The sequence below is a fragment of the Malus sylvestris genome, chromosome 14 (assembly GCF_916048215.2).
Source record: "Malus sylvestris chromosome 14, drMalSylv7.2, whole genome shotgun sequence".
Lineage (NCBI taxonomy): Eukaryota > Viridiplantae > Streptophyta > Magnoliopsida > Rosales > Rosaceae > Malus > Malus sylvestris.
The window spans coordinates 16,116,540-16,140,013 of NC_062273.1; positions in this window are offsets into that span (position 1 = coordinate 16,116,540).

Sequence of the window (23,474 nt, forward strand, 5' to 3'; positions counted from 1 at the left end):
CCAACCAGGTGATGAAATGTGAAGAAGGAACTCATCTTCATGCCACCAACCAGGTGATAAAATGTACAACCCGTACTTTCCTTCATGCCACCAACCAAGTGATGAAATGTACAACCCATACTCTAATATAATTTGGCAACTTGCCACTCATGCCACCAACTAGGTGAAGAAGGAATTCATCTTCATGCCACCAACCAGGTGATGAAATGTACAACTCGTACTCTCCTTCATGCCACCAACCAGGTGATAAAATGTACAACCCGTACTCTAATATCATTTGGCAACTTGTCATTCATGCCACCAACCAGGTGAAGAAGGAACTCATCTTCATGAAATGTACAACCCGTACTCTAATATCATTTGGCAACTTGCCACTCATGCCACCAACCAGGTGAAGAAGGAACTCATTTTCATGCCACCAACTAGGTGATGAAATGTACAACCTGTACTCTCCTTCATGCCACCAACCAGGTGATGAAATGTACAACCTATACTTTAATATCATTTGGAAACTTGCCATTCATGCCACCAACCAGGGGAAAAAGGAACTCATCCTTGTGCCACCAACCAGGTGATGAAATGTGATAAAAGGTTATGAAGGAACTCACCTTCGTACCACCAACCAAGTGATGAAAGCAACTCACCATTCATTCCACTTACCAGAAGACAAGTGGTACAACTTGTACATGTGAACTCCTAGCATTCACAAATAATTAAAAACCCTCAAGCTTGACAGCTCAACTAAGGGAGCACTTATGCCCAACAAGAGTTATAGTCACCAACAAAGTCTTATTGCAAACCAACAACAACTTCAGTGCATGGCATACGAATATCAAGCTATTCAGCCCTTTTGCATCTGCTTCAAACATTTCCTCTTTGTAACAATGCAAACACTACAACTCGTAGAAAGCTTCACGCACTTTTGATCAAGACAGTGTGAAGCAAAACCAATTTATGGTACCAATAAGAGCTCCATCAACAGAAGGCAACCATAATTCTCAAAAGCTTCACACACTCTTGATCAAGACACTGTGAAGCAAAACCAATTTATGGTGCCAACAAGAACTTCATTAATGGAGGGCAACCATAATTCTCAAAAGCTTCACACACTCTTGATCAAGACACTGTGAAGCAAAACCAATTTATGGTGCCAACAAGAACTTCATCAATGGAGGGCAACCATAATTCTCAAAAGCTTCACACACTCTTGATTAAGACAGTGTGAAGCAAAACCAAAACAAGAGCTTCATCAATGGAGGGCAACCACAATTCTCAAAAGCTTCACACATTCTTGATGAAGACAGTGTGAAGCAAAACCAATTCATGGTGCCAACAAGTGCTTCATCAATGGAGGGCAACCACAATTCTCAAAAGCTTCACACACTCTTGATCAAGATAGTGTGAAGCAAAACCAATTTATGGTGCTAACAAGAACTTCATCAATGGAGGGCAACCACAATTCTCAAAAGCTTCACACATTCTTAATCAAGACAGTGTGAAGCAAAACCAATTTATGGTACCAACAAGAGCTCCATCAACAGAGGGCAACCACAATTCTCAAAAGCTTCACACACTCTTGATCAAGACTATGTGAAGCAAAACCAATTTATGGTGCCAACAAGAACTTCATCAATGGAGGGCAACCATAATTCTCAAAAGCTTCACATACTCTTAATCAAGATAGTGTGAAGCAAAACCAATTTATGGTGCCAACAAGAGCTTCATCAAAGGAGTTCAACCATAATTCTCAAAAGCTTCACACACTCTTGATCAAGACAATGTGAAGCAAAACCAATTTATGGTGCCAACAAGAGCTTCATCAATGGAGGGCAACCACAATTCTCAAAAGCTTCAGTGCAGGGTTGATCAAGACAGTGTGAAGCAAAACCAATTTATGGTGCCAACAAAAGCTTCATCAAATGAGTTCAACCATAATTCTTAAAAGCTTCACACATTCTTGATCAAGACAGTGTAAAGAAAAACCAATTTATGGTGCCAACAAAAGCTTCATCGATGGAGGGCAACTACAATTCTCAGACCTTCGAAGCAAATTCAATTTATATGGTTCATTCAAACCTTCGACTAATACAAGATGTGGCTTGCATCACAATCTCTTGCTCAACAGTGTGGAAGCAAAATTTGTATATGTTGTCTCTCCCACATTTTCAAATTTCTAGTTTCCCAAAAAAAAAAAAAGGGAAATTCGACAAAGCTTCATCAATGGAGGACAACTACAAATTCTCAAAAGCTTCACACTATCTTGATCAAGATAGTGTGAAGCAAAATCAATTCATGGTACCCAACAAAGCTTCACCTACAAAGCTTCACTTACAAAGCTTCAACTATAAAGCTTAATATATATATATATTTTTTTCGGAAATTCAAAAATTCAAAAATTCAAAAATTCGAAAATTTGAAAATTTGAAAATTCAAAATTCAAAATTCAAAAAAAAAAAAAAAAAAAAACCTAGGCCTCCGCTTCTTTGGGCCTAACAACTTTCATAACAAATATATATGAAGGAGGAGTTTTGGGCTACCACTTAGAAAAGAAAATGGTGAAGTTTTGTTACTTTGGAAACTTGGCTACTAGCAAGACATCTCATTCGTCAACTCCCTCGACCGGAGACTTGGGGGACTCCTACCATATGCTACTGCACCTTGATACTCGGAAGTCTCACGACCACTCAGTGACTTGGATTTTTTCAAGTCTCCAACCGAGAAGTTTCCTCACTTGGGAAATTAAGGGAGCACTACCTCAACCTACATGCTTCAGTCACAAGGCTTCAACATACAAGATTCAACAAAAGGAAAAATTCAAAGAACTTAGTGAAGAAGGCCTTGGTGTATTTAACACAATACGTTGAAATGAAGCAAAGCTTGTTTATTGATATCTCCGATAAGTTACAAATATGTACATATACACGAATCAAAATAAACAAACAAGATGGAGCCTTCACAAAGGTTGCTCAGGAGAAGTGTTAGCAGTAGGCAAAGCCCCAGAAAGAGGAGGCACCAGATGGTGATTATTCAGAGCCTCAGTACTAAGCAGAACCCCAGAAGGAGGAGGCACTGAAGGTTGATCATTTGGAGCTTCATTACGCGATACAGCCCCAGAAGACGAAGGCAATAAATGCCTTTGGAACAAACCCACAAACCTCTGATGATTAAGTAAAATCTGACCATCAGATTCCTGCAGCTGGTCGAGCTTTCTCTTCATGTTTGTAGCATAGTCATGTGCGAGCCTGTGTAACTGTTTATTCTCATGCTTGAGCCCTCTGATATCCTGTTTGAAACTTATCACTTCAACCGCCAATGATTCAACTTGGCGAGTTCGAGCAAATAGGCGTTGGGCCATATTAGACACAGAACTTGCATACTGAACACTGAGAGCCAGATAATCCTTAACAGCCAACTCATCAGACCATTTGGAAAGTAGTCTGTTATCTTAGGGAGTAAGAAGGTTCCTGGCCACCATCGCAGCGGTCATCTCATTCTTCATCACAGAGTCTCCAACGGTAAAAGGACCAGTAGGGGATAAGAACGATGGGCGCCATATGTTGTATTGAGAAGGCATGGCTTCCTCTTCACCAAAGTTCAAGTCAAAACGACGGTCGGATGGGCTAGACATTCTCAGAAATGATGAAGGAGAAATGAGGTGCAATAAATCTCTGAAGTAAAGGGAAAATTCCTAAAAGCAATAACTCTCTGAATGTACTCCTCGCACACAATTGGTGCCCTTATAAAAGAAAGGGCAACAAGGCCGTTGATTCAAAAATTAAAGAGGCATTACTCTCCGGATTTCGAAAAGGCACCACTCTCTGGATTCCAAATAAGCACTACTTTCCACACGTAACATTAGTTCTTCGGGTACCACAGATAACTTTGCCAAAGATCTCTGACAAAGTTTAGACAGATAAATTTTGAAGGTCCAGCTACCTTACTATTACCCACAAGGGTAAAGGAACAACACCACTGCTTGATAACTAGAAAGTCCTAATGTGTGTCAACCTCCATGCTCCGTGGCAAGGCATACTGGCAAAAAAGCCCAACCTTTACTCACATTCGAGAAAACACTCCTAACAAGATTGCTTGCTCAAAAATCGAAGAGGCACTGCCTTCCGAATCTCGAGAGCCAGACTCCCAACAAGATTACTTTCTCAAAAATCAAAGAGACACTGCTCTTAGAATCTCAAGAGTTAGACTCCTAACAAGATTGCTTTCTAAAAAATCGAAGATGCACCGCTCTCCGAATCTCGAGAGCCAGACTCCCAACAGGATTACTTTCTAAAAAATCGAAGAAGCACCGCTCTCCGAATCTCGAAAGCCAGACTCCCAACAGGATTACATGCTCAAAAATCGAAGAGGCACCGCCCTCGAGTCTCGAGAGCTAGACTCCCAACAGGATTACTTTCTCAAAAATCGAAGAGACACTGCTTTTCGAATCTCAAGAGTCAGACTCCCAACAAGATTGCTTTCTCAAAAATCAAAGAAGCACCATTATCTGAATCTTGAGAGCCAGATCCCCGACAGGATTGCCTGTTCGAAAACTGAAGAGGCACCGCTCTCCGAACTTCGAGAGCCAGATTTCCTTGGATAAACCTTGTCTGCAATCTTCACACGCAACATTAGCTTTCCAGATACCACATACCACTTTTTCAAAGTGCTCTGACAAAGTTAAAACACGTGAAGCTTGTAGTTCCTACTACATTGCTATGACCAAGAAGGGTAAAGGAATAACACTATTACTTATTGTTAGGGAGACTCCTATATATGTCGACCTTCATCATCCATAGTCAGGCAGACCTACAAATAAAAAAAATGCTCAACTTTTCTTCATATCTGGAAGGGCACTCTCAGCAGAGTCTCTCGAAATACTCAGCTTATTTTCCTCTCGATAATACCTCTGCAAGCAAGCCACACCAGAGCAAGAGTATCTCATATCATCAGGGTTAAAAGCAAGAGTATCCCATATCATGCTTTTTCCCTGTCTTTTCCTTTGGCCTTATTCTTAGCTGGAAGACAAGGAGAAAGAGAGCAACCAGTCGGCACTTGGAATCAAGCTTCCAGTCAGGAACTGACTGCATGGAACCCCTTGCCTGATTACTTACCTGGCATTGCTATCGAGTACTCATCTTTAACATCTTATGCTTCCAGAGAAGATACCACATCTGCCTGAGGAACAGACATGGCAAGTGAGAAGGATACAAGGAAGCATGTGGAGACAAGCGTAACAGAACACGTGCCGATACATCCACTACTTTGTCAACAGCAAAAGTATCCCATATCATCAGGGTCGAACGTACTCTAGATTTGATGGACTTGTTTTGTGAAGGGAAAAATATGAGTTTAACACATGGGATTTCTAAATGACTAGCATGCATATACAATTCAAAATTTATATACATGAGCAACGGAAGCAATTTATCAAATAATATCAAAGCTATAGTCATGCAAATCCCCTTCAAGGTTCATAGGTTTATATATAATGCATCTAAAACATTCAAGTAAAGAACTAAGTGAAAGTATAGTTCTATACCTCTTGATCTTGATTTTAGACCAAGGATGAACCAACTCCAAGTCCTTTGCTCCTTGAAGTCCTTGAGCCTAGCCTCCCTCCTTGCCTCCTCCACTTTGTTAGTAAGAGTGCTCCAAGGTTCTCCTTTAGTCTCCAAAGGAGAAGACCTGTAAATATCCACACCTACTAGTGTAGTGAGATGGATGGAGGAATAACCAAAAGGGTGAAAGATTGTTAGCTAAATCACCCTCAAGGTGGCCGGCCTTTTGTGGTTTTTAGAGAGATGTTTCTTTTGCCTCTTTGTTGTTTTAAAACACACAAAAAACCCTAAGGATTAAAACTCTATAAAGTTCCTTATATAGACAAAAAGAAACCTAGTCAACAACTTGACTAAATATCTCTCCCTCTCCACTTTAAAGGGCCGGCCCCTTTGTGTTGGTTTGGGCTTTGGGCTTTTATTTATTTCTAGTCATCCAATGCTTGAATAAAAGCCCAATGGGTTTAGGCCCAATGGGCCTAATTAAACCCGAACGTTTCTTTAAGCCCAAAACGATCTTTTATCGCTTTTATGATTTCTTTAGACTTTCTAAATTAATCACAGCACTTAATTAATCCAATTAATTATTTCCATCATCCATTAATTACTCACTACAAGAGTGTATCGGTGTACAATCATTTTAGGTTCTAATTAGCAAGGCAGTGAGGTGATTGACATCAATCCAATTGATTATATTTAATCCAATCACTTAGTGAATTAAAAACTTCCTTTTAATTCACCTTTCTTCTTTGATGACTACATTTAATCATCTAGAAGAACTCACAAGCTATGAGTGACATCTAACCATATGTCATAGCTACCCAAGCTAATGTAGAAGTTGTTCGGAGAACCTATTCAGTTGGAATTACAATGTAATTCGATTCTTCTCTAAAACAATACTCTCAATCACATTACTAGGGTATGGATATATTATGTCAAACCCCTAATGTAATTATTTCTTCTTATATGATTCTATTGAGTCATATAGGAACGCTTTCCTTTATTACGCTCGATACTTCGGCCGAAGATTCCCGAATCATATCTTAGAGTATTCTTCCTCTCTTATCGAGGATTAGAGATTCCTTGTTGCGCATTCACTTGCCTTCATGACTAAGTGGCTTAACCCCAATTATGCCGTGGACATCCGCGAATGGGGTGACTTTGACATAATCAAAGATTAAGTACTTAGCCACAAGACAACGACGATGCCTCAGGTCAAAGGACTACTTACATTATTCCAACCATTAGAGTTACTTGCTTGACATGTGAGTAGACCTCCATGCAAGTACTCTCGTTCGATTGTGTTCAGTGAACTCATTCTCTTAATGAGCAGTTACATACTTGTCTTAGTGTCACTACACAAATGGGATGAGACTTTCCATTCTTCCATTTGAAGCGGACACAGTATGTACCGGTCTAAGCATTGTCAGTATCCCTCCGACAATCCAATGACCAGGAACCTTTTGGACATAATGGATATGTGAAGAAGGTCTCTGTAGTCTAACATCATTAGATTACTTCTTCAATCGATCCATTGTTCATGGATTCATTAATTAGGACATATATCGTTTATTGAGATAGTCCTAATTAGTATATTTGCCATTTGATGTATAAGAGTCATCCATACATCAATTCATTTGTCCTGAAAGGTTTCTTCCAAAGATTGACTTTCAGGGCATATTTCCAACATTTTGACCCTCAAATTCTCGAGTCGGCTTTATACTCTGGAGGAAACCAGAAAACCCTCCAGCCCAGTTCAAGAATAAGCCTATGGAAAGCTACTTATTCAAAAGCAAAAGTATCTCATATCATCTCTTCTCCATTTGCTTCTCTTTATCCTTGTTGCTGTTTACGACACAAAGAGAAGAAGAACAATCAACTAGAAGCCGAAGTCAAACCTCAAATCTAGGTTGCTTGCTTAGAAGTCTGATTACTTACCTTGTCTGTTACCTCTTTCAGCAAATATCCTAGCTCGGCGACTTGGGGGACTCCTACTATAGGGTTTGTATCGCACTTGACCAAGCCTGAAACTACAAGTAAGCTTCAAGTGAAATTGATACATTACCTTGTGCATCTTCATCAGTTAAAGATGCCACCTCTAGATGAAGGAAAAGTACTTCCAGAGAAGATGCCATATCTACATATGAGACAGATAAGGCAAGTGAAAATGATACCACACTTCGGTACTTAGAAGTTTCGTGATTACTTAATAGCTTGGATCTTGCAAGTCCCCAACCGAGGAGCTTCCCTTACTCCAGAACTTAGGGGAGCACTGTTTGTATCATACTTGACCAATCTCGAAACTACTGAGTACCGGTCAACGTTATACCATCAAGGACTCAGAAGAGTTTCCCTCCAACCAGGAGGCCAATCACAGCGTGACACGTGTCGACATCAGAAGCCAATCATAGCATGACACGTGTCAACATCAAAAGCCAATCACAACACAACACGTGTCAATGTCAGAATGAAACTAGAAACTCTCTTCTATAAATAGAGATCTGATCACTCATATATTTCATACATATATACCATCCATTTCTATAGTCTTTGTGATGTTTTTGTGTTAAAATTGTGGCAGTTTACCTTATCTTGTGTTAATGTGTAGTTAATTTTGTTGTAGGATCAATTTTAAGCAAAAAGAAGAAAATGAAACAGAAAGAAAACAAAATAAACAAAGGCAGTGGAAAGGATGATTACACGAGTAGTGGACAGAATGTCCACTAAAGAAACGGAAAAAGAATCCAAAGGATCCAAGAGAGAGATGGAATAGAAAAATAGAAAGAGGAAGCTGGAGGCGTGAAAAGAAGACTCGGGGGGAAGGTGGAATGGGAAGAAGACAGCGAGGCTGCCAGGTGGAAAACCAGGAAAAACGTGAATGGAAGGGAGACGCGGGATCCAAGAGCCCAAGGGGCTGTCGCAGGGTGCATGCGGGGATAGGAAAGAAGAGGACGTGCAGGAAAAAGCAGAGACGCGGGCCCTTGCAGCTGGCAAAGCGTGAAGGATAGGAGAGGGTGCGGAAAAAGAATAAAAAAAAGAAGAGAAGGGCAGGTCAGAAGTGGGGGGCTGCCAAAGAAAAGAAAGAAAACAATAAAATAATAGAAGTGGAGGGCAGCGAGGCTGCCAAACAGAAGATAGAAGAGAATAAGGTGAGACGTACGAGGGAGAGAGGGGGGGTCTTGGAGCGGGAGAAGGGAGCTGCCCTTTGGGCAGCTCGCAGAGACGCAGGAAGGAGGCTGCCTTTGGGCAGCGTGGAAAACCAGAAAAATAAGAGAGAGGAAGGCGGAAAGAAAGGAGAGCTGCCTTTGGGCAGCGTGAAAGAGGGCGAGAGGAGAGAGGTCAGCACGGGAAGAGAGGTCAGTACGGGGGAGACAGCTGCCTTTAGGCAGCGTGAGAGATAGGCGGAGAGAAGTCAGAGAGTCCAGCTGGCAGCGTGAAAGGCTGCCTTGGCAGCAGAAGTGAAGGCGTGAGGAGGAGGAGAAGAAATTTGTGCACTTGCAGCGTTAGCCTCGGAGCTGAGAAGGCAGGCGCACGGACAGACTGAAGCATCTTCCTCTTTCGGTTTAATCTTTCCAAACTTCTATTTTATTTTTGTTTTAATAATGTGTAATTAAATTTATTTTGGCTAGAGGTTAATTCAAAGCCATGAATATATTTGTAATATGAATTGATTACCTTCGGTTGTGATTTCATAAGTTGTGATTTCAATTTACTTATCTGTTCGTATAAAAACTGATTTGTGTATGTTGGTTGAGAGTGCACGCTTAATTTACATGCATGAATTTGATGCTAGAATATAAGTGAATTTCACCTAATCGTTATGAACTTATTTTCACAAGTAGTAAAGGTTGCTAGTCACAATCACGTTAAGTAAATTCTTGGCAAGAGTATCATGCTTTTCATAGTTACGAATGCCTCGTCAATGCTTATAGTTTTCACAAAGTTTAATGATCTTTGATTGTATCTCTATTGTGCTTTTCACGTAGGGGACTTTTGAAGAATGTTTTGAATTGTTGTATGCGTTTTCCCGTCCAATTCAATAACTTAAGGAAAACTTGAAGATTAAAAAAGTGCTGTTCACGGTTAATCTGGAGTATTGAAATTCACAACTTATTGAAAGAACAACTGAAAATTAATTTAGGTTGCATATGTGTCATGTGTGGAGAAGAACCCTCTAGCTAGTCTGTCATTTATCATTTTACCTTAATTTTATGTTTTTGTCAATTCTGTAATTTAATTAAGTTTAATTTACTTTTCATCAAAACCAAACACCCATCCATTATTAAATTATATTATTTAGTTAGTTTTCTTTATTGTTAGTCTTTTAATTCAATTTCCGTCCATTTCAGTTCTTAGTGTTTAATCAGATCATTTTCATTATTTTGAGTCATCCTAAGTGTGTTTCGAGTTATTAGAGTTTTTAGCCTAGTTTTGTATCATTGAGTCTTGTTTAATATTTTTAAATTAATTTAGAATAGATTAGCAATCCCTCCTAATCCCCGGCCTAGAACGATACCCTACTTACATCTATACTACAATTGTCAAAAAGAGGGTTTAATTTGTGTGTCAAGTAATTTTCACATCAAATTTTGGCGCCGTTGCCGGGGATTAGCAACTTTGCTAATCCTTTTATTTTTGTTTTTGTTTATGTTTATATTGGTGTTTGTGTATTTTACTTTTGATTTTTGATTTATTTTTCTTTCTTTGATTTTAGGTTCAAATGGAGCCGAGGGAAATTTAAAGGAAAGATGCGTCCGGCTAAAGACGTTAAATCAAGCGCTTCTTGGGAGGCAACCCAAGCATTCAACGAAGGGAGACTTTGGAATCACTAACCCAATCAGCTTTGCATTCTTCCACCCTTATCTTTACTGCTTTCATTTTGTTTTGTTTAGTTAGTTGTGTTATTTGGTTGATTTCTGTGAGTTTGTGTTATTTAGTTTAAGTGTGGGGAAAGGTTAACCAAAGTCTCTTTACATTAATTTACATATATAAAAAAAATAAAATAAAATAAAATAAAATAAAAAAGATAAAATTTAAAATTAATGAAAAAAAAAAAAAAATACATAAAAAAAAAAAAAAAAAGTACAAATATTTTACAATGATGTAAACTAATAGTATTCATTGGTCGGGTGGTGCTTCAGTAGTAGGCGGGGCTTCAGCAGTCGGCGGGGCCACAGAAGGAGGAGGCGGCAGAGGTTGATCAGTTGGAGCTTCACTACGCGGTGCCGCTCCAGAAGATGAGGGCAGATGCTGTTGGAACAGACCCACAAACTTCCGATGATCCAGTAAAATTTGACCATCGGTGTCCTGCATCTGGTCAATCTTCCTCTTCATGCTGGTGGCATAGCTGTGTGCGAGCTTGTGCAATTCTTTATTCTCATGCTTGAGCCCTTTAATCTCTTGTTTGAGACTCTGTATTTCAGCCACTAACGACTCAACATGACGGGTTCGAGCATATAGGCGTTGGGCCATGTTGGATACAGAACCCGCACACTGCACGCTAAGAGCCAGAGACTCCTTAACCGCCAATTCATCAGACCGTCTAGCGAGCAGTCTGTTATCTCTGGGAGTGACAAGGTTCCGGGCCACCACCGCAGCGGTCATGTCATTTTTTATCACCGAATCCCCCACGGTAAGAGGACCGGTGGGAGATATGAAGGATGGGCGCCATATGTTGTCTGGTGAAGGAGGAGCTGCCTCTTCACGAATGTTCAAGTCAAAACGTCGATCAGAAGGGCCTGCCATTTTCTGAAGATGTTGAGAAAGAAGTGTCGGACTGATCAAGATTTCGGAAGTGCAAGAAGGGAGTGTTTACTGGAGGGATAAGTGTGTTGTGGAGCAAGATTAACGCCTCTATAAAAAGGAAGAAATCAAAGAGGCGCTCCTCAGAAATCGATGAAGCGTCCTCTCGCAAATCGAAGAGGCGGGGCTCCTTTCTCAAAAGCCGGATTCTTTTCTGAAAAGAGGACGCTCCTTTCTCAAAAGCCGGATTCTTTTCTGAAAAGAGGCGTTTCATTTCTTAAAGGCTGGGCTTGCTCAGAAACCACGAGCCGAACCCCGGATTTCAAAAGATCAATTTGTCCAGACATGTCGTCACTTGTCACACGCAAATTGCTTTGCGGAAATCTCGGGCAGTTTGTCGAAGCACCAATTCAGAAATCGAAGAGGGAAATTCAACAGTCAAAGACACGCTAGCTTTCTCAAAAGCTGGGCTTCAACCCACGGGCAAATCTTCTTTTCCAGATTTATCCGCACGTGTCACATGCTACCTCTACAATCGACGATGCTCAGAGCTCGAAGCGCCGATTCCAGATATCAATGAGGAATCTGCTTTGCGGAAATTACAGGCAGCTTTGTCAGAAAGCGCGTAATTTGTACTATTCATCCATCCACCGGCTGCCGACAATGAGTGAGGGAATAGTTCCGGTTGTGAAGAAAGTCCTATAAGTATTTACCTTCGCCTTCTACAGCAAAGGCACACCCTCTCAGCACTTCTTCATCTCCGAGAATGCATTCCCAAAGAACCCTCTCGAGTCACACTGTATTCCTCATTCCCTGGGATACCCCTGCAAACAACCCATCCAGAGCAAAAGTATTTCATATCATAATGGTTGAAAGCAAGAGTATCTCATATCATGCTTTCTCCCTGTCCTTTCTCTAGCCAACACCTGCTCTCGAGTACTCATCATCTTGTGCTTTCGCTTTGTTTCTCACTTATAAGGGAAGTGAAGATGATACCTCGAAGCATGTGGAGACAACGTGCTGATTCATCCTCAACTAAGGACAAGGAGAAAGAGAGCAAGATGTGGGCACTTGGAAAGATTGAAGAAAGAAACAGACCAACACCTCTCCCTCGTGCCTGCCCGTTGTGCAGAAGAAACAAGCAGAGAAGAATGCAGCTTGCACAATCATCCCAGCGGAAGGAGTCCGAGCTGAGGAACTAGAGAAGCTGCCACATCTGCTTGGAGAACAAATAAGGAACTGCAACATTCCCAAAGAGCAAAGCTCCGCCGTACAATATCATCAAATCATCACTTGCAAGTAAAAAGCTAAGTGTCACCCCGTTCAAGAGGAAAGCTGTGGAAAGTCAACAAACACGACCAATGATTACTTATTAGTTATTTTCATTGTCTTTTATCGTGATTTTCAATTTTTCGTTTGCAATTTTTTTTATTATTTTTTTATTTTTTATTATTATTTTATTTTCTTGCGTTACTTAACTGAATTATTTCTTTTCTTTGCAGGAACTTTTGGTTATTTCCACCCTTGAAGTTGATTGCAGAATTTTATCTTGGGGGTCATCGCTTGATTTTACTGCAAATTAGGGAAGTTTTCAGTCCAATTGCTTTATTTTGTTTCTTATTATTTATTTATTTATCTTATTTTATTTGCGTTATAGTGTTTTCTGACATTGGGGACAATGTCAAGTTTAAGTGTGGGGGTAGAAATCTCTAGAATTTCATTTGTTTCTGTGTTGTTGCTTTTTGTTTTCTTTAAAAATAAAAAAATAAAAAAAAAATCGGAAAATTTAAAAATCCAAAAATATTGTCTTGTTTCCCTTATTGTTTTGAATTAGATTTTTGTTAGTTTCCTGACCCAATGATATAATTGGATCAAATTCGAACCATGATCATCAAGAACTTAGTAACATGTGTTTTGTGAAATTCCTAATTCTCTTGTTAGTTTTGTACATGTTTGATCATCTTTGAAAAACCAATGCAAATAGCCTTGTTAATGTGAAACTAAAGTATGACTTAAAGCTTCATATGTGAATTTAGTGACCATATACATCCTATGTGAGTTTTTGAGCCTATTGAAAGTGTGTGCATTTTTCATACACTCCTATTTTTTTATGTGTGATGAACTTATGTGAGATACATCTCTAGAACTTGCGTAACAATCTTTCGAAATGTTTGTCATTGATTGCATGAATTTGGAAATGATAGAGGCATTAGGTTTACCACTATGGCCCAAATAACCATGTTTCCCAAAGAAAAATGATATCATTAGATTGCCAATTTGAGCCGTGTATGTTGAGCCTTTTATTTCTTATCACCAGATATGTCTACCCTTATACCTGAAACATTTTTCCTTACCCTTTCCAAGCAAGCTAGTGAGCAATGTGAAATTGTCTTATGAGAAATATTTGTGAAGTACTTTGAAGGTGTTTGGCAAAAGAATAAGTGTGGGGGTATTTCATGTTTGTATAAAAAAAAAAAAAAAAAAAAAAAAAAAAAGAGAAAAGAGAAGAAAAGAAAAAGAAAAAGAAAGATTGTACACAAAGAAAATAAAAAGTTTTTAAAGTTTCAGTTTAAGGGTGTGGTTGGAGGTGCGAGAAGAATCGCGGGAAAACTTGAGTTCTTATAAATCTAAACAAAAGAATTGCTTGCAATGTAGCTTGGAACTTGTGTTTTCCTATTCTTTCGTTTCAATAACCCTATCCCTAAGCCTCATTACATCCAATAAAAGTCCTCTTGATTTAAGTTTTGCAATTATGACTGTGGAGAAGTGATCTTTATGCAAGCTTATGGTAGAACTTTCACATTTGATTCTTTGAGCGAAACACATTTAAACTAAACACATATGTGATTGAGTGTATATCCCGTGAGAAGGTCGCTAGTTTGCATATGATGTTTTTAAAAAATATAAAAATTTTGAAATTGCATTAGCATGGCTATCTCACACACTACACTTCAAGGATGATTTAAAGATTACTGCTAATATTTGAATAAGGAAGATGAACTTGGATTAGTTCCTTGATGCTAGCTATGGTTCTTGATGATTTGTTTTCTTAAATGAAATTCTCTGAGGGTCACATAGGGGGAAGCTAATGTTTTTCTTGTGACTTCTTGTTCTAGTTTTCTTTGTTTTGCTCGAGGACTAGCAAAAGCTAAGTGTGGGGGTATTTGATCACTCATATATTTCATACATATATACCATCCATTTCTATAGTCTTTGTGATGTTTTTGTGTTAAAATTGTGGCAGTTTACCTTATCTTGTGTTAATGTGTAGTTAATTTTGTTGTAGGATCAATTTTAAGCAAAAAGAAGAAAATGAAACAGAAAGAAAACAAAATAAACAAAGGCAGTGGAAAGGATGATTACACGAGTAGTGGACAGAATGTCCACTAAAGAAACGGAAAAAGAATCCAAAGGATCCAAGAGAGAGATGGAATAGAAAAATAGAAAGAGGAAGCTGGAGGCGTGAAAAGAAGACTCGGGGGGAAGGTGGAATGGGAAGAAGACAGCGAGGCTGCCAGGTGGAAAACCAGGAAAAACGTGAATGGAAGGGAGACGCGGGATCCAAGAGCCCAAGGGGCTGTCGCAGGGTGCATGCGGGGATAGGAAAGAAGAGGACGTGCAGGAAAAAGCAGAGACGCGGGCCCTTGCAGCTGGCAAAGCGTGAAGGATAGGAGAGGGTGCGGAAAAAGAATAAAAAAAAAAAGAGAAGGGCAGGTCAGAAGTGGGGGGCTGCCAAAGAAAAGAAAGAAAACAATAAAATAATAGAAGTGGAGGGCAGCGAGGCTGCCAAACAGAAGATAGAAGAGAATAAGGTGAGACGTGCGAGGGAGAGAGGGGGGGTCTTGGAGCGGGAGAAGGGAGCTGCCCTTTGGGCAGCTCGCAGAGACGCAGGAAGGAGGCTGCCTTTGGGCAGCGTGGAAAACCAGAAAAATAAGAGAGAGGAAGGCGGAACGAAAGGAGAGCTGCCTTTGGGCAGCGTGAAAGAGGGCGAGAGGAGAGAGGTCAGCACGGGAAGAGAGGTCAGTACGGGGGAGACAGCTGCCTTTAGGCAGCGTGAGAGATAGGCGGAGAGAAGTCAGAGAGTCCAGCTGGCAGCGTGAAAGGCTGCCTTGGCAGCAGAAGTGAAGGCGTGAGGAGGAGGAGAAGAAATTTGTGCACTTGCAGCGTTAGCCTCGGAGCTGAGAAGGCAGGCGCACGGACAGACTGAAGCATCTTCCTCTTTCGGTTTAATCTTTCCAAACTTCTATTTTATTTTTGTTTTAATAATGTGTAATTAAATTTATTTTGGCTAGAGGTTAATTCAAAGCCATGAATATATTTGTAATATGAATTGATTACCTTCGGTTGTGATTTCATAAGTTGTGATTTCAATTTACTTATCTGTTCGTATAAAAACTGATTTGTGTATGTTGGTTGAGAGTGCACGCTTAATTTACATGCATGAATTTGATGCTAGAATATAAGTGAATTTCACCTAATCGTTATGAACTTATTTTCACAAGTAGTAAAGGTTGCTAGTCACAATCACGTTAAGTAAATTCTTGGCAAGAGTATCATGCTTTTCATAGTTACGAATGCCTCGTCAATGCTTATAGTTTTCACAAAGTTTAATGATCTTTGATTGTATCTCTATTGTGCTTTTCACGTAGGGGACTTTTGAAGAATGTTTTGAATTGTTGTATGCGTTTTCCCGTCCAATTCAATAACTTAAGGAAAACTTGAAGATTAAAAAAGTGCTGTTCACGGTTAATCTGGAGTATTGAAATTCACAACTTATTGAAAGAACAACTGAAAATTAATTTAGGTTGCATATGTGTCATGTGTGGAGAAGAACCCTCTAGCTAGTCTGTCATTTATCATTTTACCTTAATTTTATGTTTTTGTCAATTCTGTAATTTAATTAAGTTTAATTTACTTTTCATCAAAACCAAACACCCATCCATTATTAAATTATATTATTTAGTTAGTTTTCTTTATTGTTAGTCTTTTAATTCAATTTCCGTCCATTTCAGTTCTTAGTGTTTAATCAGATCATTTTCATTATTTTGAGTCATCCTAAGTGTGTTTCGAGTTATTAGAGTTTTTAGCCTAGTTTTGTATCATTGAGTCTTGTTTAATATTTTTAAATTAATTTAGAATAGATTAGCAATCCCTCCTAATCCCCGGCCTAGAACGATACCCTACTTACATCTATACTACAATTGTCAAAAAGAGGGTTTAATTTGTGTGTCAAGTAATTTTCACATCAAGATCATTCTCTCACATATTTCCTAATGTCATTTGTACTAAATCATTCACTTGTACTCACTAAAGGAGAGCTTGAACCTATGTACTTGTGTAAACCCTTCACAATCAATGAGAACTCCTCTACTCCATGGATGTAGCCAATCTGGGTGAACCACGTACATCTTGTGTTTGCTTCCCTGTCTTTATCCATTTACATACTTATCCACACTAGTGACCGAAACAATCTAGCGAAGGTCACAAACTTAACACTTTCTGTTGTACTAAAGTCATCTATGATGTTATGCATCAACAAGGCCAATCAGATGTAATTGAAGGCTCAGGAAAAGCCCAGATCATGTTACCAAATGGAACAATATTGTCCATACAAAATACGTTGTACGTTACTTGATCTACTTGACATTTTAAAGACATACGTTTAAATGGATACCACATTGAAACAAAAAGTGTAGAAAATGTGGAATCTCTATGCATTACCTCCAATGATGCCCATAAGCGTACATTGGAGAAGGTGCGTGGTTTATCGAGTAGATTGTTTTATACATACATAAAGACAATTAAAGCATATACTGTCATGAACCAGAAGTTCATTGATCCAAAAATTTAGGGTAAATTACATAGTAGCCCCTCAGGTTTGAACTTTATTACAACAACCCCATACAACATCTTTAAAACATTTCACTTTCATAACTCACGTTCTATTTTATTTCAAAATAATACCTCCGTTACATTTTCCATCTATTGATCCGTTAAGTGCTAACGTGGTTGCCACATTTGTGCCACGTGATTGCCAAATGTGTGCCACGTGGCAATTTTTTTTTTATAAATTTTTTAATCTTCTAAATTATATATATATATATATATATATATATATATAAAATTAAAAAAAACAGAAAACTTGAAACCCATTATCCCCCCAACCTAAACCTTGGAAGAAGAAGGAAAAAAAAAAAAACACTAAAAAACTTGATTAACCCCCCTGCGAAACCTATATCCCATTATCCCCCAACCCATTATTCCCCAGATTCCATTATCCACCCCCCCCACCCCCGCGCGAACCCAAATCCCATAAGCCCCTCATACCTGCAACCCATAACCCAGATCCCATAAGCCCCCATCCCACCCTCTTCCCTCCTCTACACACCCCACTCCTTAAATCCACATCCATTCCTCCCATTTTCATCTCACGAACCCGACGATGGCTATTGGGATCTGGGTTTTTATTTTTTTTATTTTTTCTAGGTTGCAGATAGGGGTCAGGGGAAGAAGATGAAGGTGGGGGAAAAGAGAGGGGAGGAGGAGGGGTGGAAGACGAACTGAAAGGGTTTTTTTTTTTCCTGGGTTACGGAAGAAGATGATGATCCGGGGAGGGGGGTTGCGGGGAAATGGGATGCGTTGCAGGTACGAGGGTCTTATGGGATGGGGGTGGATAATGGGATCTGGGGAATAATGGGTTGGGGAGGATAATGGGATATGGGTTTTACAGGGAGGGGGGAGAGGGGATAATCAAGTATTTTGGTTTTTTTTTTTAATTTAGAAGATTAAGGTTTTTTTTTTAAATTAAAAAAAAAAAGTTTGCCACGTGGCACACATTTGGCAGCCACATGGCATAAATGTGGCAGCCACGTCAGCACTTAACGGATCAATGGATGGAAAATGTAACGGATGTATTATTTTGAAATAAAATAGAATGTGAGGTATGAAAGTGAAATGTTTTAAAGATGTTGTATGAGGTTGTAATAGAGGTCAAACCTGAGGGGCTACTATGTAATTTACCCAAACATTTACATGATTTGGCATGACGGTCTGGGTCATTTAAGATCCACCATGATGCGTAGGAATCATTACCAACTCTAATAGACATCCATTATTGAGCAGACACATTACTATCTCAAATGATAACCTTTGCAAGGCTTATTCTCAAAGGAAGTTGGTAATTAGACCATCACAATTAAAGATTGATGTTGAATCCCCATCAATTTTGCAAAGAAATCAAGGGGATATTTATGGGCTGATTCAACCACCTTGTGGGATATTTCGATATTTTATGGTTTTGGTTGATGTATCTACCTGATGGTCACATTTTGCGAGACTTCTTGCTTACATAATTAAGTTGCGAAAACAGTTCCCAAATTACTCTATTAAGTCAATCCGACTTGATAATGCTGGTGAATTTACGTCTCAAACCTTTGATGATTACTGCATGACACTAAGTAGTGATGTTGAACACCATGTTTCTCATGTCCATACTCAAAATGGTTTAGCAGAAGCATTTATCAAGCGGCTTCAATTAATAGCTCACAATTTGCTCATGAAAACAAAATTGCCAGTTTCTGCATAGGGACATGCCATTTTACATGTTGCATCATTGGTTTGATTGAGACCTATAGCCAACCACCAATACTTCTCAGTACAATTCGTGTTTGGACATTAGCCAAACATTTCACATTTACAAGTTTTTGGTTGTGCTGTTTATGTGCCTATTGCAACTTCACAACGCACTAAAATGAGGCCTCAGCTCAAACTGGGAATTTATGTGGGTTTTGATTCACCATCTATCATTAGATATTTGGAACCCTTGACATGTGATATGTTTACAACTCGTTTTTACGGATTGTCACTTTGATAAGACAGTCTTCCTATCGTTAAGGGGGAGAAAAGACCGTTCCAGAAGAACGGCAAAAGCTAACATGGGTTGTGCCCACCTTATCTCATTTTGATCCACGAAGCACTTAATGTGAAAATGAAGTGAAAAGGATTGTTCATCTTCAAAGTATTGCTAATCAAATGCCAGATGCATTTAATGATGTTATGAAAGTGACAAAATCACATATACCAGTTGCAAATGCGCCTACAAGTATTGATGTCCTTGTTGGACAAAATAAAGTGGCAGCGAATGATTCGTCCATTATATGCTTGAAGTGTGGTAGACCCCCGGTTAAAAAGATTCAGCCCCTCGAAAGAGAAAGATGAAGGCACAGTTGAATCCAAATGAAATCATTCAGGAAAAGAAAATGAATGACAAATCCACAATTCATGATACTATATTTTCAGAAAAAAGAAAATGTCCTTGATGAGACACATGTCCTTGAAGAGACAGAAGTACATGAAAGCAAAGAAATCTCCATAAATTATGCATGTACTAATGAATTGTGAGATCGAAATAAAATAATCATCGACGACATGTTCACATTTGCAATAGCCACTGAAATCATATTAAGCAATGATATTGAGCCTCGCTCTATTGATGAATGCAAACAGAGACAAGATTGGCCTAGGTGGAAAGACTCAATACAAGTAAAATTAAATTCCTTAGAAAGGTGAAGTGTTTTTGGACCGTTAGTTCAAACTCCGCCTGGTGTAAATCCCGTGGGTTACAAATGGGTATTCATAAGAAAGCATAATGAGAAAAACGAGATTGTAAGATATAAAGCACGACTTGTTGCACAAGGTTTTTCACAAAGACCTAGAATTGATTATGAGGAGACATACTTTCCCGTAATAGACGCAATTATATTTTGTTACTTAATAAGTTTGGTGGTTTCAGAAAAACTTGACATACGACTTATGGATGTCATCACCACGTATCTATATGGAGAATTAGATACTGACATATATATGAAGGTCCCAGAATGACATAGTTGCTTGAAACGACTAACAAACCATGAGGTATGCTCTCAATCAAATTAAGACGATCATTATATGGGTTGAAACAATCTGGACAAATGTGGTTTAATCATCGTCTTAGTGAGTATTTGATCAAAGAATGATACACCAACAATGTCATTTGTCCTTGTGTGTTCATTAAGAAATCAAATTCTGGATTTGCCATAGTGGCAGTATATGTTGATGATATGAACTTAGTTGGAACCCCTGAAGAACTTAATAAAACTGCAGAATATCTGAAAAGCGAATTTGAAATGGAAGACCATGGAAAAACAAAATATTGTCTCAGCCTGTAGATCGAGCATTGTGCAACTGATGTTGACATGTGGGCATCCAAGGGGAAGTGTTGTAAAAATTGTGGAACTTTATGCCCACATGCTTTAGCTAATAGTGAGGAAGACTTGAGAATACTTTCGCTCATGTCCCTAGTAAATATTATCTCTCTAACTTTTGCCTATTTATAAGAAATTTGTAATTTTTGTCTATTCAATTGATTCCCATTAAAATAATAACTTGGTAGACGTGGAACTGATTTCTACATTGCAAAGAAGCCCAGCAACAGTTTCCACTTGTCTCTTTATTTGGGATACAGCCCAACTGGGTCTGTCAATTGAGCTTCCTTTGACCATTGGGTTTGCCAAGTCTCTTCACAAAATAGCGAGAACACATTCAAGGCTTTTAGTCTGTTTTAGAAATACAGCCACTCTAGAATCCCCATAACAATACCACTAGATCAAGCACCAGTGATTTCATATCCAGTCAAAATTTTGGCAAATTGATTGTTTCTTTGGATCATCATAGCTTACTTTCTTTGGATCATCATAGCATACTTTCACATATCCACTCAAAGAAAGATCTTTTTATAATGGATGACCCTCGAAGCCATAATCTGTTAAGACCCTTTGGAGTAGTGCTTGAACACTTTTGAGACCACATGAGATGTGTTCGAAAACCTCTTTAATATGCTCGAACTCTCCTAGTGGCAAATATTCTATAAATCTAAAACCACAAAGCAGGTAAGATTCAGCCACTAGTCTAGTGTAATCCACTAAGAATTTGAGAGTGATTTGTATACTTAAATACAGGGCCGGCCCTGGGAATTTAGGGGCCCTGTGCAAGATTTAGATGGAGGCCCTTCATTTTTTAATACTGTATTTTCTTTGTTATTTTTTTTTCAATTTGTATCTATAAAATTTAAATACTACAAATTAGAGCACCACTTTGGGTGGACAAGAGTGTTTCTTGTCTTGAAAGGTCTTCAATTCAAAATATGTTGCATGATTTTTTGTGTAAAACTTATTAAGTTTTTAAGTTAATAAATTTGCAAAACTTAAAAATAGCAAAATAGTTCTGCAAGGACGCGAACCCAGGCCATGTACAAGGGGATTGAAGGCCTATACCACTAGCGCTGGTGTGGTGATTATTATTATCTTGCACATTTAAGTATATAATAGATATATGTTTGCATGTAAAAAAACTTTGGGGGCCCTTCTGAATCGGAAGCCCTGTGCAGTGGCACCTTTTACACACCTTCAAGACTGGCTCTGCTTAAATATAAATACTATAATCATAAATATTAAAAATATATAATTATTCTGGTCATGAGATTCTGGACTGCGATCAAGCTTAGGATCAGAGAAAAGTGGGTGCATATGCAGATACTTGCAGATAAGTTGGCTTCCCAGCACTCCACTCCAGTCCAATACTTGAGCAGTGCCCGTGAAGAGCTGGCCATTGCTCAAGTCACGGGTATACATAATGCAGTGCATATGCCATAAAAATACATGCAAGTTGTGACGACAAGGTACTATATATAAAATTATGGACCCCAATCAAACACATCATAATCAGCCAAATATCCCCATGATTAAGTTGTTTTCTTTACTTTTCTAATTGGTGGTCTTATAACAAACCCATTTGTTTTTCTACTCCACCAAAGCACTAACCGCCGAACATGACCTCACCATTACCACTTTCATTTTGGGATACCAAATTTCTCACATGAACCTTTACATGGAATGAACTGGTGTTTAAACAGCTAAACTAAGACTGTCAAAATTCAATCATCCAATGCACTGCCGGTAAATTGAGATTATCAAAATCCAGTCACGCAATGCACTCTTGTATCACATAAGCCATGCGCTATAGAATTTTCAAAGGAATTATGAGAGAGGAAAAGATTGTTTGATATTGAAGTATCAATAATTTGGTAAATTATTAATATTTGATTACTCTTTTTTTGTCAATACTATTCTATAATCTCATTCGAAAAAACATTGACCAAATGTATACAATGTTTCAAGTTCGTAGGATTAGGGAACCACAACACGTGTGAGTCACGCACTTACACGTCACGTGAGCAATTATCGTCAGCATTTCTCAAACAAATGGAGGAAGTAGTGCACTACTTTTTACCGTGTGCGGTTATAATACCGCTAGTGTTTTAGGGTTCTCTCCATTCTCAGGTCTATAACAAGGTGGGGGCTGAAGTGAACCAACTTTGAGGGAGAAGACGATGAATCTCATCCACAAATAACAAGGAAAAAAATGAGAACGCTTTCTATAGTGCGCACTGGCATTCAGTTTATAGTGAGTGTGTTCGGCATCGTCACCATCATTAGGTTATCATAATAATATATTTTAGAACCCCCCATATTGGCCTTTCTTCAACTTCCAGTTTTAGAAGTCTATGAAGCAAATGTGCTTCAACTTTTTATATATGGATGCAAACTAATCACGTGAACCATGACCTCAAACAACTAAAACGGAGCACAATCATATTCTATTTAGGGTTTTTATCACAAATTGTTCCTGAAATTAAAAATCAATTAATGTATTTTTTAAAAATAGATATCGCAAATTAATGTGGTCATTCCATCACAATTATGTTAAAAAATCTGTTAAGTGCTGATGTGGCACATAAATGGGTCCCATAAGTCCTTTTTTTTTATCACAAATGATCATTGAAATTGACTCGCGACATCAAAATTGTCCTTGAAATTGAAAATCGATCAATTTAGTCTCGCAATTAAGTGTCCCAAATCAATGTAGTCATTCTGTCACAATTTTGTCAAATATTTTGTTATGTGCTGATATGACACATAAATGGATCACACAAGTCTAATTAAACTAAAAAAAAATTACAAATAGGTTTAATAATTTAATAGTTAATAAAAAGTTGTGAACTCAAAAACTCAATCATGCAATCACCTCCGATCACAGTCAACATTCCTCTACCTCTTTTGCTATCTATTCTCTAAAAAAAATCGC